Genomic DNA, 14,033 nt, shown 5'->3' on the forward strand with positions numbered 1-14,033 from the left:
GCATAATGAGTATTTAACCAATAACGACTGACTAAATATGTGCACATCTTTACAATGTTCCAAGAAACAGGGAGTCTGATTCCTTAAGAAGCCAAAGGATAAAAATATAGAAACTCTTCACCAGGAGAGATAAGCCTCAGGATTGAAGGATCCAGGGATTTTAATGATACTGTCTGCTTTTTCTTGATGTACAAAGTCATATGTACAGACGGAATGTGTTGGTAGGGCTGTGGAAATAATGAGGCTATCATTTATTCAAATGTATTTGTATTTGTTTTGTTTTATTTCATTTGTCAATCTAAGTTCTAGGAGTCCCTTTCTCCTTCCTGAATTTTTGTAAATAATCTAGGTTTGGGTTGGTTTCTAATGTTTGCAAATGGTGCTTAGTTATCTGGTTTTTGTCTTGAAGCTTGAAGAGATCCACCAAGTTAAGTAAAACAGAGTTCTCCGGCAAAAACAAAAATAAAATAAAAAATAAATCAGAAAACACTGTGATAACACTTTGGGAGTTTCATTGCCATTTGTTGTTTGATTTATTGCTTCTGGTTTGCAATAATTCTTTAGAAGCTGAATACAATTGTAAAAGAAATATACTGTCTGAACCAATTTTCCTGTACTTTGCAATTCAATTCTTGACTTCAAATGAAAGTTACTTTTTCATTTTTAAAAGGTATATGTGTATGTATTCTACCACTGAGATTACCTCCAAATACTTACAAGAGTTAGTAATTCCTTGTGGGTTTTTTTTTTTCCCCAGCTCATTTAAACTTGTTAACACTTCAGGAGAATGCTACATGCTGAAATTGGGAGCCCATCACACAATAACAGCTAACTGTTAGCACTGGCAGAGGCAGCTATGCTAAGAGCTAACGAAGTCTGAGCTTCAGGACTGAGCTTCAGGCGTTGCAGGAGATGTGTATACACAACTTAGTTTCTTAATCTTATAGGAGAAAATTTGCCTCCACAGCACCTGGAGATGTTGACCGCTTCGGTATGGTATTTTGCAGCTGATGTATATTGTCTTCTGGGGTTAGTGTCATACAATTGGATTTGGTGTCATACAATTTGAATTTTTCTTTAAAGAGTTTAAATGTAACAAGATGATCTGCTCATTTTAAAACTGTCTGAGGTTTTCAGCTGTTTTAAGCTACTAAGTTTTTAGTAACCGTTTTTTATTGTTGTTATTTATTTATTTATTTATTTATTTGAGACAGAGTCTCACTCTGTCACCCAGGCTGTTTGAGACAGAGTTTTGCTCTTGTTGCCCAGGCTGGAGTACAAGGGCACCATCTTAGTTCACCGCAACTACTGCCTCCCATGTTCAAGCGATTCTCCTGCCTCAGCCTCCTGAGTAGCTGCGATTACAGGCATGTGCCGCCATGCCCAGCTAATTTCGTAATTTTAGTAGAGACAGGGTTTCTCCATGTTGGTCAGGCTGGTCTCGAACTCCTGACCTCAGGTGATCCGCCCACCTCAGCCTCCCAAAGAGTAACCTTTTACAGTAGCAAATAGGAAAGGATACAATACAATAATATTGTATACAATATTACAATAATACAATAACATAAAATACTGTGACAAAGACATCCACAACTAATTGGCTAGACTATCAAGAATTCAGGAAGCACTTAAGATTAGTACTTGCACAGGAAAACTTAGAATGCCCTGAAATCATACAGCTCATATACAAAAGAGAGTTGATAGTTTTCCCTAATTTGATAACAACCCTAAAACTTTATATGGCATCATTGTGAAGTTGAAAGAAATTTCTTGAACTATTAATAATGATAAACAAATCTTGATCAAGAATGCTAGAGTTAAGACTTACTAATTTTGTTATAGAAAAGCATAGTACATAAAATTGTCATATGGAGAGAAAAGAAGGAGAAAAGTGCAGTAAAAAATAATGATAAATGAGAGGTGTCAGGCAACTAATAAAAATATGATGCTGTTTCAACTGGGTTTTCCGGCAATTACGACATTGGTCTGCTTTTTAAATATTCACCTAATTTTGCATTTGTGCTTTTGTAATCTCTTTCAAAATTGTTCAACTTTTGAACTCCACAAAGTCCAGATTCTCGCTGGAGACCAGGCTCTCTGCTAACCTGCTGCCCGCAGTGTTCCAACCCATTTTTACCACCACCAGCCCCTCCACTGAAACAGCAGGGTCACCTGCCCCAGGTTACTTGACTATCTCAGAGGCTTGTGTTTGAACCAGTGTCTAACTCCAAGACCCATCCCTTAGTCATACAGCAGAGGTTCTCAAAGTGTGGTCCCTGGTCGGCAGCCTGAAATCTCCTGGCTATGCATCAGATCTGTTGAGTCAGAGCCTCGGGGCTGGAGCTCCACAACCCCTGGCTTAACAGCCTTTCCAGGTGATTCGGATGCACACGAAATTCTAAGAACCACTCTCCTAAAATATAGTCTGTAAGGCCAACAACCAGCCTCCCTTGTCAGGAACGCTCCTGCATCCTCACAACATACCATGATTTCCTGGTGTGAGATCAGAACCCCGAGTCACTCAGAAGGTGCTCTCACAAATTTCACCCGTCCTTCAGTGAAATAATACCCTTAAAAGAATTATAGCGAGTAGCTGTCTATTGGCAAATGTTGTTAAGGACTGACGTTCCGTTCCAAGCCAGAAACTTCAGCAGTGCAGGGTACTGCACACACGGTGGCCGCTCAAGCCCAGAATTTCCCCAGCCTTTCAGGAGCAACTCTGACGGTCAGGCGCCATCTGGTGGAAGGATCTTGGCACTGCACAAAAATAACAAGTGTAGTGGGCTAGATTTGGTTTTGTTTGTTGTGCTTTATTTTTCCTCCAACTTATCAAGGACCGAAAATAGTTTTGTAAAAGATAATGACAGTTTGGAAAACTAAAATGAGGAAAACATACATATAAAGCCTTTTTTTTTTTTTTGAGATTCGAATTGCTATGAAAGTTTCCAATGCTGGCTTTCCCCTGTCCTCATCCCGGGCCAGAGTGTGCAGGCTAGCTGGGGTCCACAGTCTGAGTAGCGTTGCATTGTTTAACATGCAAGATATACACCTAAGAACCTTTACTTTTGCAGAAAGTGTTACCTTTGTTAGAATGAAGAAAGAACAAACATGCTTGTCTAAACACAAACATAGATTCTGCACTGGTCCTGAAGTGACCATCAGATCACCATCACTAGTGAGATTTCTGACATTTATTTAAATTTTCATCCCAGTTGGAAAGGATAAAAAATTGTTTAAATAAAAATAAATAAATAAAATTTGTTGTTGTTATTTGTATTTTGCTTCTTAAAAAGAGAAAGAGTACATATTTCTAAAGCAATCTGTTGCTGTGAGTTAATAAGGATTTTTTTAATCTCTGTTTATCAGGTTTTTGCTTTCATTATTTACTTTGCATTCAACATTTCAGCATCATTACACAATGTCATCACAATGACTAAGTGGTGAAGAACAACTCAATACAATGGCTAAAAATCAAATAGGTGTTTAAGGTTTCATTATTGAAAATCTAATTGACAATGAGCTGACTGATTAGAAATAAATCAACTAGAACAGAGAAATTCAGTCAACATTACCGAACACAAATATAAACATTAACTTACATCACTAAATCTTAAAATAGTGTCCAGAAGAATGACAAATTAAAACTTGAAATAAGGATCAATCATTAACCAGTTGCCTAAGAATATATTTGAAAAAATTAACAAAAGCAAATTACAAGTAATCACATGTAATGATTATCTCAGCAGAAAATTTATTGTGACTCCAGTACAAGTTATTTTAAAATAAATTTTCTTCTTTCTCATCATCTCTAAAGCACATGCATTTCACAACTTTTAAAGTCTCTATCTTTGTAAGATGACTGAAAGCTCCTCAGCCTTTCATTCATGATTTAATTGCGTAAAGTTTTAATTCAATACCAATTGAGCAAGTAGGTTTTTATTGTTTTCTCATTTGCAGATTTAACAAATTTTCATCAAAGTGCTATTCCTTCTAGTTTTAATCATTTGTAAATTTTAAAGAATATATAATTTGTCTTATTTAATTACATTTCTTCTAAGGAAGACTACTTATTTCTTTCTATTGTGAACCATTAACTGTTAAAAAAAAAAAAAAGTTATTCACGGGAAGGCCGACTTTATTTGAGACCATCTCAGTAGGCATAGACAATTGCAATGGGAATTTGCAGTAGGGGAGAAATTTGGCTCCACTCTGAATACAGCCTTGGCAAGTCAGAATTGATATCCAAGGAGCCAGATTGGGGTCAGGGAATGGAAAATTACTAAGAGGAAAGTCAGGGGTAAGGGGGATTCTGGCTAACCTGACCTAGGAGGATTCTCAAAGGTAGGCCAGGCTAATCAGACCCCACCTGGAGGGTGGGGGAGTATAAGACACCCAGACATTGACGGTGATGAGACATGTAGGGTAGAGGGTTCTGGCTGAACTGACTTCACGGGTTTCTTACTAGACTAGAAGTGGATTTTACAAGGAAGTGCACAGATGGACCTAAGAGAAGGTTCAGGAGCCTGGCTAAAGTTTGATCAAGAAAAGAATCTTTGTTAGTGCCCCCCTTTTGTTCAAGGAGAGAAGAAACTTTGTTAATTCCTTTGTAAAATAGAAATCCAATTTCTTGTTCAGTCACCTTTTGTTCATTGAAGATCTGCTGATTCATCTGCTGGAACTTGATGGTGAGGAGGCCTCCTGGATGGCGCTCACAGTCAGATATTTAACAAGTGGAGTTTCTATGTAAACACAAGAAAACAAGACTAATAGCTGGAAACTCCGTTTCTGAGTCGAGAGGACAGCCAGCCAAGCTTGAAGCACCTTCAGCTGGTAGAGCCATGATGGCGGGTATGGCCATCGACGGAGTCCCTGGTTTGTAGCCAATTGCTTGTGGTGATGATATTTAGTGTTCTGCTGAACCTTCTGAGTGGCCACACATCAACAGGCACGAAGGCTGTCTGCTGGATTTGTTGTGGGTATTTCTCTGAAGTTTATACAAGTTCCTATTATCTTCAACTTGCAGGGCTTCAGGAAAATGGAAGTTTTAGTTTTTAGGGATGCCAGGTCAGGAAGGTAGGAGAAAATTGGAAACGTTAATTTAGAGAGTTGTAACCAGATATGGAAGGAAGCTAGAAGAACTGAGCAAGACCAGTCAGGTTCACAGGCCAATAATAAAACCTCAAAGATAAAGAACAGGGACAGAATCTCATAACTCTCAGGTTGTGCTATAGTTTTCTATTGGAATGTAATTTTTCTTTCAAAAACCACCATTATTTCTATCAAGGTAAGACTATCTTGTTTGCAAGGTAAGTTTCATCCCATTAACCTTAGCCTGATCATTTTTGTAAGTGCAGCAAGAAAAGTAGTTCACCAAAAGGCTTTGCTTAGTTTGTGCTGCTGGAACTTTCCATTAAGAATCTCATTTTAGACTTTTAAAAGCTGCTTGAGGCTACAAAGTCAAGCCAAGAACTCATCACCAGACTTCACCTTCAATACCTAGAGATTTGGGTGAATTATTCTCTTTTTAGAGTCCCTAAGATATTTTAAGTTTCCTGGACCAGGAAGTGACCTTTCTTACTCATCTGTAAGGCAAGGAATGCTGTAAATCAGGTACTAGGGCATTTTTCCCCCCCAAAAGGGTTTTGTAAGCCTTGGCTCCATAAAGTCAGCTTTAGTTCCTGAAAACTGTCTGGTCATACCTGATTTTGTGTACATCATTCTCAAATATGACATTCCAGTCATAACCCATGTAATATGACCAATGTTTCCAATAAAACCATGTCTTGTTATAACGAGAACAGATTCTTATTGAGCTTATGCAAAATAACTACATTGCAATGAAAACAGAAATACTCAACAAGCATTTCCAAAGTCCGTGCTGAGTTTCCAAAGTCTGGAAAAAAAAATCAATGTTTCATTTTTGTTTATAAAGGCATACTTTACCACATAGCTGTAGGCTATAAATAGCTAAAGAGGATGGGGGGAAAGGGTTCCTTATATCTGGCAAATAAAACATTGAAGCACAAGAAATGTTCCACAATAAAAACTGTAATCCTGCTTTCTCAGTCTATTCATTTCCCTGCAGCTCACCTGTGCTGCTTGATCTTGGATGAAGTCTCATGAACCCATCAGATTCTTCATGAGCATTCTAAAAATTCTGACCCAGTCCACTGCTATGATCTTCAGGTTCTCAGAAACCTGTTCCTGTCAGTTTATTTTTGTGAATATCTTTAAAGGTGAAACACTTCTGTATTACAGCTGCTTATAAAAGCTTGAGGAAAGCATCAGAGTAAAACAGCCTGTGAACAACAAAAGACTTAAAATAGCCATAAAGATCTGATAAGAGTTCATTTAGTAAGAAAAGTTAGCTATTTCTGTAGCATATAACATTTTCACATAATAACTGGAATTATGACTGATGACATTATGCCACACATAATAGGAACAGCAAACATACGGACAGATTTCTATGAACCTTACAGCAGTTCTGAAATACTTATATTAGCAACATTTACCTATACAAATATAACATAGGGAAGGTTAAGTATCACTTTTCATTTGACAGCATCTCCCATGTGACTTAGCCTATCAAATAAACCTAATTAGTTAACATTTCTTTTACACAGTGAAAGACAAAGCCTTTTTCCAGGGGCCCTCTGCTGGCAAATTCTGTGAAAGTTAAAAGGAAAGAATTTCAAATCTCTAAGACAAAAAATTGGGAAATTGTCCATTTATCTACATGGCTCCCAGCAATCAGTTTGAATACCTGTATTTTATGAATGCAATGAATGTTTTCAAATCATAGGAGAGCATGCGTGTGTCCAGCATAGTCCCTGGAACATGGTAGATATGCTTTTTGATGATGTGAGAAGGAGCGGAAAGAGTGGAGGGAATACCTCTAATTCGGTAGAAGTTAATACTGCTAATTAATCTTGGCCTGATCATTTTCATAAATGCAGCAAGAATGGTAGTTCACCAAAAGGCCTTTGCTTAATTTGCTTTGCTGGAACTTTTCATAAAGAATCTCATATTGTACTTTTAAAAGCCGCTTAACGCTAGAAAGTCAAATCAAGAACTCGTCTTCAACTTCAAATCAGACTTCACCTTCACTACCTATACAATCTATAGGGTGAATTCCCCTCTTCTCAGAGTCTCTAAGATGTTTCAAGTTTCCTGGGCCAGGAAGCGACCTTTCTTACTCATCTGTAAGGCAAGGAACCCTATAAGCCAGGCACTAGCACTTTTTTTTTTTTTTCTCAAGAGGGCTTTGTAAGCATTAGCTCCATAAAGTCAACTTGAGTTCCTGAAAACTATCTGGTCATATCTGGGGTGAGGCTGGAGAATTTCATGCTAACCTACTACTCAGATGGTACTGAAGCTGCCTGTTCTCTGAGCAGCACTGAGCAGGTTAATTCCTTCCAGGAGCTGAAGCTGTGGAGCCAGCCCTAGTGGAGCCTTCTCCAAGCACCACTGGCTCTGCTACCCACGCTCACTCCACAAACCCCCAAGAAGCCAAGATGCGGTACCAGATCTCAGTGGAGGTCCAAAGGAGGGGGAGACCAAGAAACCATGTCTCTCCTAAGATGAGTGTCAGAGAGGCAGAAAGCAGAGCAGGAGTGGCCAAGGGGCTAAGGGAGGGGAAAAGGGGACTTCGCATTTAATAGGGACAGAGTTTCTGCTCCACAATACAAATGGTTCTGGAGATGAAGGGTCTCCTTCTCTGAGCATGAGCTGTTTCCAATTTGTGGCCATCATGAATGAGACTCTTCTGTTTTGTGCCGTATTCTGGTGGCATGTGTTCATGCATGGTAGTGATGGGGCTGCCATCACACTCTGAAGAGCCTTCTGTATTTGGGGATCTTTTTGTATTTTAAGTCTTGTCTTCCCTGCATGGCATCCAGAACTCTCAGGCAGGTGAACTTGGCTCTGCCAATCAGCTGCGCGCAGACCAGGCTGACTGGGAAGGGGGTGTTACCCGGAAGTGCGGGAATTCTCGGTTCTGGTCTAACATAAGAGAAAGAATTGGGCCAAGAGACAATTCGTAATGTAAGCCAAAGGTTTGTTAAGGAAACAAGAGTATACTCCGACAGAGGAGTGGGAAACCACTTGGGCTGGTCCAGCTGGGAAAATAACCGTAGCAGTGTTTATTTAAAGAGACAGGGTGTTCTGGAAGACGAGGCGGTGTGGCTGCTGGGGCGTGAGCCAGCAGCAGCCAGTGCCGGGATCTCTCTTTAGGAGAATCTTATATGATTACTCACAAAGGGGCATGAGGGGATGTCACGTGCAATCATGTTTTAGGCAGTCCCCTTAGGCACGCTTGCTCTGCTGATTGTACATGCTAGTACACGTGCCTTATGTCACATTAGTATCTAAAATCTCCACTTAAAGGTGTGTTTTTTACTGTTACACTGAGCAAAAGCCTACCCCGCAGTGAGTTATTGGAGGACTGGCATGCTTCTCAGCGGAGAAAGTTCCTAGCATGGCTATCTGTGGCTAAGACGCGATGAGCCCCCTTCCGGGCTGGAGGAGCCCAATCACAGGGCCGAAGTAGCCAGCATAGCCACTGTCTTTTTGCTGACTGTCAGTGGGCAGTGCCTTCAAGACTTATTTTCCCAGGGGCTCCCTTGCCTGTTCATCTCTGGCTATCTGCCTATTCTAACCGAGGCACAGCAGGAATCGGGCTCGATGCAGGACATCCATCTGGCTGGCTCCCTTACAGTGGCGGTTTCTGTCTTGGGGTATCTGCCAGAAGTTGCCAGAAAGCGGAGTCCCGGGAGCAGTGCAACCCACAGTCTCTTGTCCCAGGCAGAGGCACTGCTACAAGGTGAATTGTGTTCCCCAAAATTCCTGTGTTGGAGTCCCAGGCCCCGGTATCTGACTGTATTTGGAGATAGGCTCTTTAAGGAGGTGATTAAGTTAAGATGAGGCCATTAGGGTGAACCTTTATCCAATCTGATATTGTCCTTATATGGAAAGAAAATTTGGACACACGCACACACAAAGAGCCATCAAGGAATTGCTCAAACTCGAGTCCATCAAATAATTTCTTTTCTCTGCTTCCTCATTCACCTTATAAAAAAAGCCCTCCCCTTGTGCTCATCCCCTGTGAAAGCCGACCAATTTCCCCATAGGAATGATATTTAGGAATAAACAGAGAATTTGACCCTCCTGGTCTTAAAACTTGAAACTTATATTTGTCTTGTCTGAGTTCCTTTTTTGGGAAACCAACCCTCAGGCAAGGGACTGAAACTCACCAGGTCCCCGCATCTGGAGGACACACAGACCCCTCCTTCCTGGTGCTTGCTCCTATGCCCCTCTCTAACTGCTGTTTTCTCCACAGGTGGTTACCTTCATTTCTTACTGTATAAACCACTCCTTCCCCCACCCCCTCCCATTTTAGTTCGTTGAGGAGACAGATTTGAAACAATCTCCACTTCTTTTCGGGGAAGCCACCTGAAGGGCCTTCTTTGTCTCCATGGCTTTACCTGCGGTAAGCGGCAGGACCTAGACCGAACCCCTGGGGTTTCGTAGCGGGAGGAACCCTGGCACTGCCCATTCCTGAATTACTGTTTGCTAAAGTAAACTCTTGAATATTTGAATATGCCTCAGTTTATCTTTTAACAATATGTTTATGCTGGACACAAGGAGAACTGAGAGCCTAGAGAGCTGAAGTGTCTCCAGACGCCTAAAAAATTAAAGGCAGAATTCTCCCCTGAGAAGATTGTATGAGGGATTACAGGAAGGTCAACCGCCCAGAGAAACACTGGTTCACATCAGGTGAGTAAGGCCAGGAGCAGCGATCCCTACCGTCAAGACGAGGGATTGGGTCCCTCATGTAGGCGCAGAAATCCTCATGATCAGATATAATGCTATGTGCTACAGATGCCATGGTGATTGGTGTCTGATAAAATACAGTTACAGTCTTGTGGGAGAAGTAGTATAATACAAGAACATAATTCATTATCCTATGATTGAAAAAACAACAATAATCATCATCGGGGCCTATAGAGGTATATGTCTTTAACTGGTCTTCATGAAGTACTATTAAGTGCAAGTCTTTACCTATACCCTTTGAGAAATACTTTATGCTTTTCTCAGCTGTAAACTCCTGGGGATGGTGTCCTATATGGTACGGCACTCTTGTTTATCATATAAACCCATTGTCATAATGATGTTACATCTTTGTGAATTTGTCAGCATAAATGTGTGTGTGTTTGAGGACAATTCAAATATGTGTCTTTGCCTCCTCAGGGAGTTTAAAGTGTGCAGCAGCATCAGAAATCACCAGAAGCTGTGTTCGGAGGCTAAAAATGGCATTTGCTTAATTTTGCAGAAGCCAGGATTCTGAGCCAAATTATTCTGATTCTGATTCCCAGAGTCTGAAAGAGGATGAGACACCACCTTCCTTTTTATTTACAGATAAAGGTTCAGGTTTCATTCCAAGTGGGCGCCATCTGCCGCTTCCTTCATGTTTGGTGTTCTCTTTGAAGCCCTTTAAGTTTCTGTCTGGAAAAGAGCCCACTAATGTCATGTTAAATACAAACTCACCCTCTTTCTTTTTGGCTTGCCATAGTCACACCTTGAGAATGAGGCTAGAGCATCCATATGACCAAGACCTTCCCGTACTAGAAGCTACTGGTCAAATTCCTGTGTTCTTCAAGCATACAATATTTCCTAAATATTCCAAAGTGGAATTAAAAAGTCTTCTCTCACAGGCCAGACGCAGTGGCTCATGCCTGTAATCCCAGCACTTTAGGAGGCCTAGGCAGGCAGATTGCTTGAGGCCAGGAGTTCGAGACCAGCCTGGCCAATACAGTGAAACCCCATCTCTACTAAAAAAAACAAAAAAAAATTATCCAGGTGTGGTGGCACATACCTGTAATCCCAGCTACTCAGGAGGCTGAGTCAGGAGAGTCGCTTGAGACCAGGAGGCAGAGGTTGAAGTGAACAGAGATCACACCACTGCACTCCAGCCTGGGTGACAGAGCTAGATTCTGTCTCAGAAAAAAAAAGTCTTCTCTCACAAACCTTCCTTACAGGAGAATTCATAACAATACATAAAGATACTCCATTGTCCAGTGGGTGGAGTTTCATCTCCACCCTCACCTCTCCAGGAAGGGCTAGACTTAGTGACTTGTTTCCAAATAGCACAGTAGGGAAAGGGAAGACAGTAACTTCATAGTGGAGAGACCTGGCAGACATCACCTTCACCAGGTGAAGTCACACTACTGGTGAAGTCACATGTCTATGAAGTATCCCCTAACATGATGTGGCAAAAAGAGCACTTCAACTCTTGATTTCTATTCCTAAAACCTCTAATGCCAGTCTAATAAGGAGGAAAACATTAAGGATATTAAACATTCCTGAACATATTTAATAAAGAGTCCTAGGCTGGTGGACACTCTTCAGCATTCCTGGCCACTACTCCTCAAGCTGTCAAGGTTATAAAGACAAAGAAAGACTGAGAAACTGTGGCAGACTGGAAGAACTAAGGAGATAGGATGACTAAATGCATTGTGAGTCCCCGAATTTGATCTTGGATCAGGAGGAAGACATTCATAGAATATATGGTGAAACCCAAATAAAGTCTGAAATTAAGTTACTAGGAATGTACAAACATTGGTTCCTTAATTTTGACAAATTAACCATGAAAAAGATTTCACTGATGAAAGACACTGCTTGAGGGGTAGATGGAAATCTATACTATCTTTGCAACTTTTCTGCAAATCTAAAATTGTTCTAAAAACAGCTTATTTTTAAAAAGTCTGCTTTTACGGAAGTTGAGTTGATAATTGAGAAATGGCAAGATAACAAGAAAAGTCACATAGCATTAGCTATTCATAATTAATGTAAGAAAAAACATAGATTGAAAATTTGAAGATATGAGCATATTTCTGAACACCAAAGATTCTTTAGTTCGTCAGTTCTCAGCTCAATGAGAAGTAAACAACACCTTTCAGCATTTCATTGCAGTATTCAGCTCTTTTTCTGGCCATTTTACTTTCAGCCTTACCCTAGTACATTAAAAAACAAAGTTTCTGTTTTTCATTCTAGATCTCTTAACCCTAGTGAAGCCGAAAGCTGTCATCATGGCCATTTCCACTCTCCCTGTGGCTCTTTGACTTCCTCGCATTTATTTTATTTATTTATTTATTTATTTATTTATTTATTTATTTATTTGAGATGGAATTGTGCTCTTGTCACCCAGGCTGAAGTGCAATGGTGCAATCTCGGCTCACTGCAACCTCCGCCTCCCAGGTTCAAGTGATTCTCCTACCTCAGCCTCCTGAGTAGCTGAAACTACAGGCACATGCCACCACACCTGGCTAATTTTTGTAATTTTGGTAGAGTCAGGGTTTCACCATGTCGGTTAAGTTGGTCTCAAACTCCTGACCTCAGGTGATCCGCCCACCTCAGCCTCCCAAAGTGCTGGGATTACAGGCATGAGCCACTGTGCTCGGCCATATTTAATTTCTATATTAGCACCCGAATTGCTTTGGGAGAATTACCTTGCCCTGTTGAGTATTATCTAGTAAGACTGTGAATCAGATTGTGCCAGCTCCTTTTAGCCAAGGCTGGATGCATGACTAGAAAGTTAGGCAATCCCACTTCTTCTTAGAATCTGAAACCTGAGCAGAGGGACAAAACATATGCCCCTTTGTTATTCCAGCAGCTGGGCTCTGTCAAGTTGGATACCTAGACCACTTGAATTTCCCTTCTATTTCCTAGTCTAATTATCCTGTCTTCCATCACTCAGTGAGCTCTCTCGTATTCCCAAAACACAATTATCGCCCCATATGCCTAGTACAGAGCCAGCTGCTCATTCTACAGTACCTTTCTGAAAAAGGTGTATATTTGAGGAAAGATCAGAGGTAGCATAGTTCTAATCCATGTCCCAGTAAATGTATGGAAGCACATGACTAAGCATCAAGAGATACAGCTGACACAGTTTAGGAACAGTCTTTCACCATGTTGGCTGACATGGATTAGGCAGAGCTGAACTACAGCCAAGTAAAATCACACTGCATTTAACATTTGCCTTTAATGTCAAAATAGTGTCTTCTTTGTGTTCTATCATAACTGTAAAGTTTCCTGCTATAATTTAGGACTCCCTTTTTGTTTTGTTAAGTCTTGTGCAAGTTAACAATGGCTGATCAACTGAAGAAATGCAAACGTTGACTGGGTGTTTGATGATATTAAGGAATAATCATTAATGTTTAGAGGCAATAATGATTTTAAGGGCATGGCACATGTTTAATAAAGAGTCCTGTCTTCTAGACATCTACGCTGAAATATTTGTTGATTAAATAAATGACTGAAGCGTGCCTCAGAATAACTCAGAAGCTGAGGAAAGCTGGGGAAAGGATGAAGGAAATGTGTCAATATGTCCACATATGAATACACAGATGTTCTTTACTACTTTTGTATGTTTAGAGTGTTCCAAAATTCAAAAATATGGTAAAACAATGCCTGATTCTATCTCAATTATACATTACTATTATAGTTACTATTAATAACAAGAATTTTGTGAGCTTTATTTGCAGTTAATTGAGAGACAATTAACTGAACCATACCAAGAATTTCAACTCTCCTCATCCTCTCTGCCATACTGGCTGATCACTGACCAGCTTGCAAAGAATAGTAAGCATTCTAAGGGAAGAAAAAGAAAATTCTAAATGAATTTTTCTTTTCTCCTCCTAAGGAATCTGTTTTTAATATTTTGCTGACTATGAAACTCCCATTTTGAGTCTGAATCTCTAAACTGATTACATGACATAAGGGTTAGGGGCAAATCTGCTTATAAGAAAGGGAACCAAGGACAGATTTCACACAAGGCATTTTGGTCCTCAATTAATTTGTATGAACAGCGCCTTTCAAGAAACAAGTTTAGTCTGGGTGCGGTGGCTCACGCCTATAATCCCAGCACTTTGGGAAGACAAGGAGGGTGGATCACTTGAGGTGAGCAGTTCAAGACCAGCCTGGCCAACGTGACAAAACCCCGTCTCTACTAAAAATACAAAAAAATTAGCTGG

The sequence above is a fragment of the Mandrillus leucophaeus genome, unplaced genomic scaffold, assembly GCF_000951045.1.
Source record: "Mandrillus leucophaeus isolate KB7577 unplaced genomic scaffold, Mleu.le_1.0 Scaffold458, whole genome shotgun sequence".
NCBI classification, from domain to species: Eukaryota; Metazoa; Chordata; class Mammalia; order Primates; family Cercopithecidae; genus Mandrillus; species Mandrillus leucophaeus.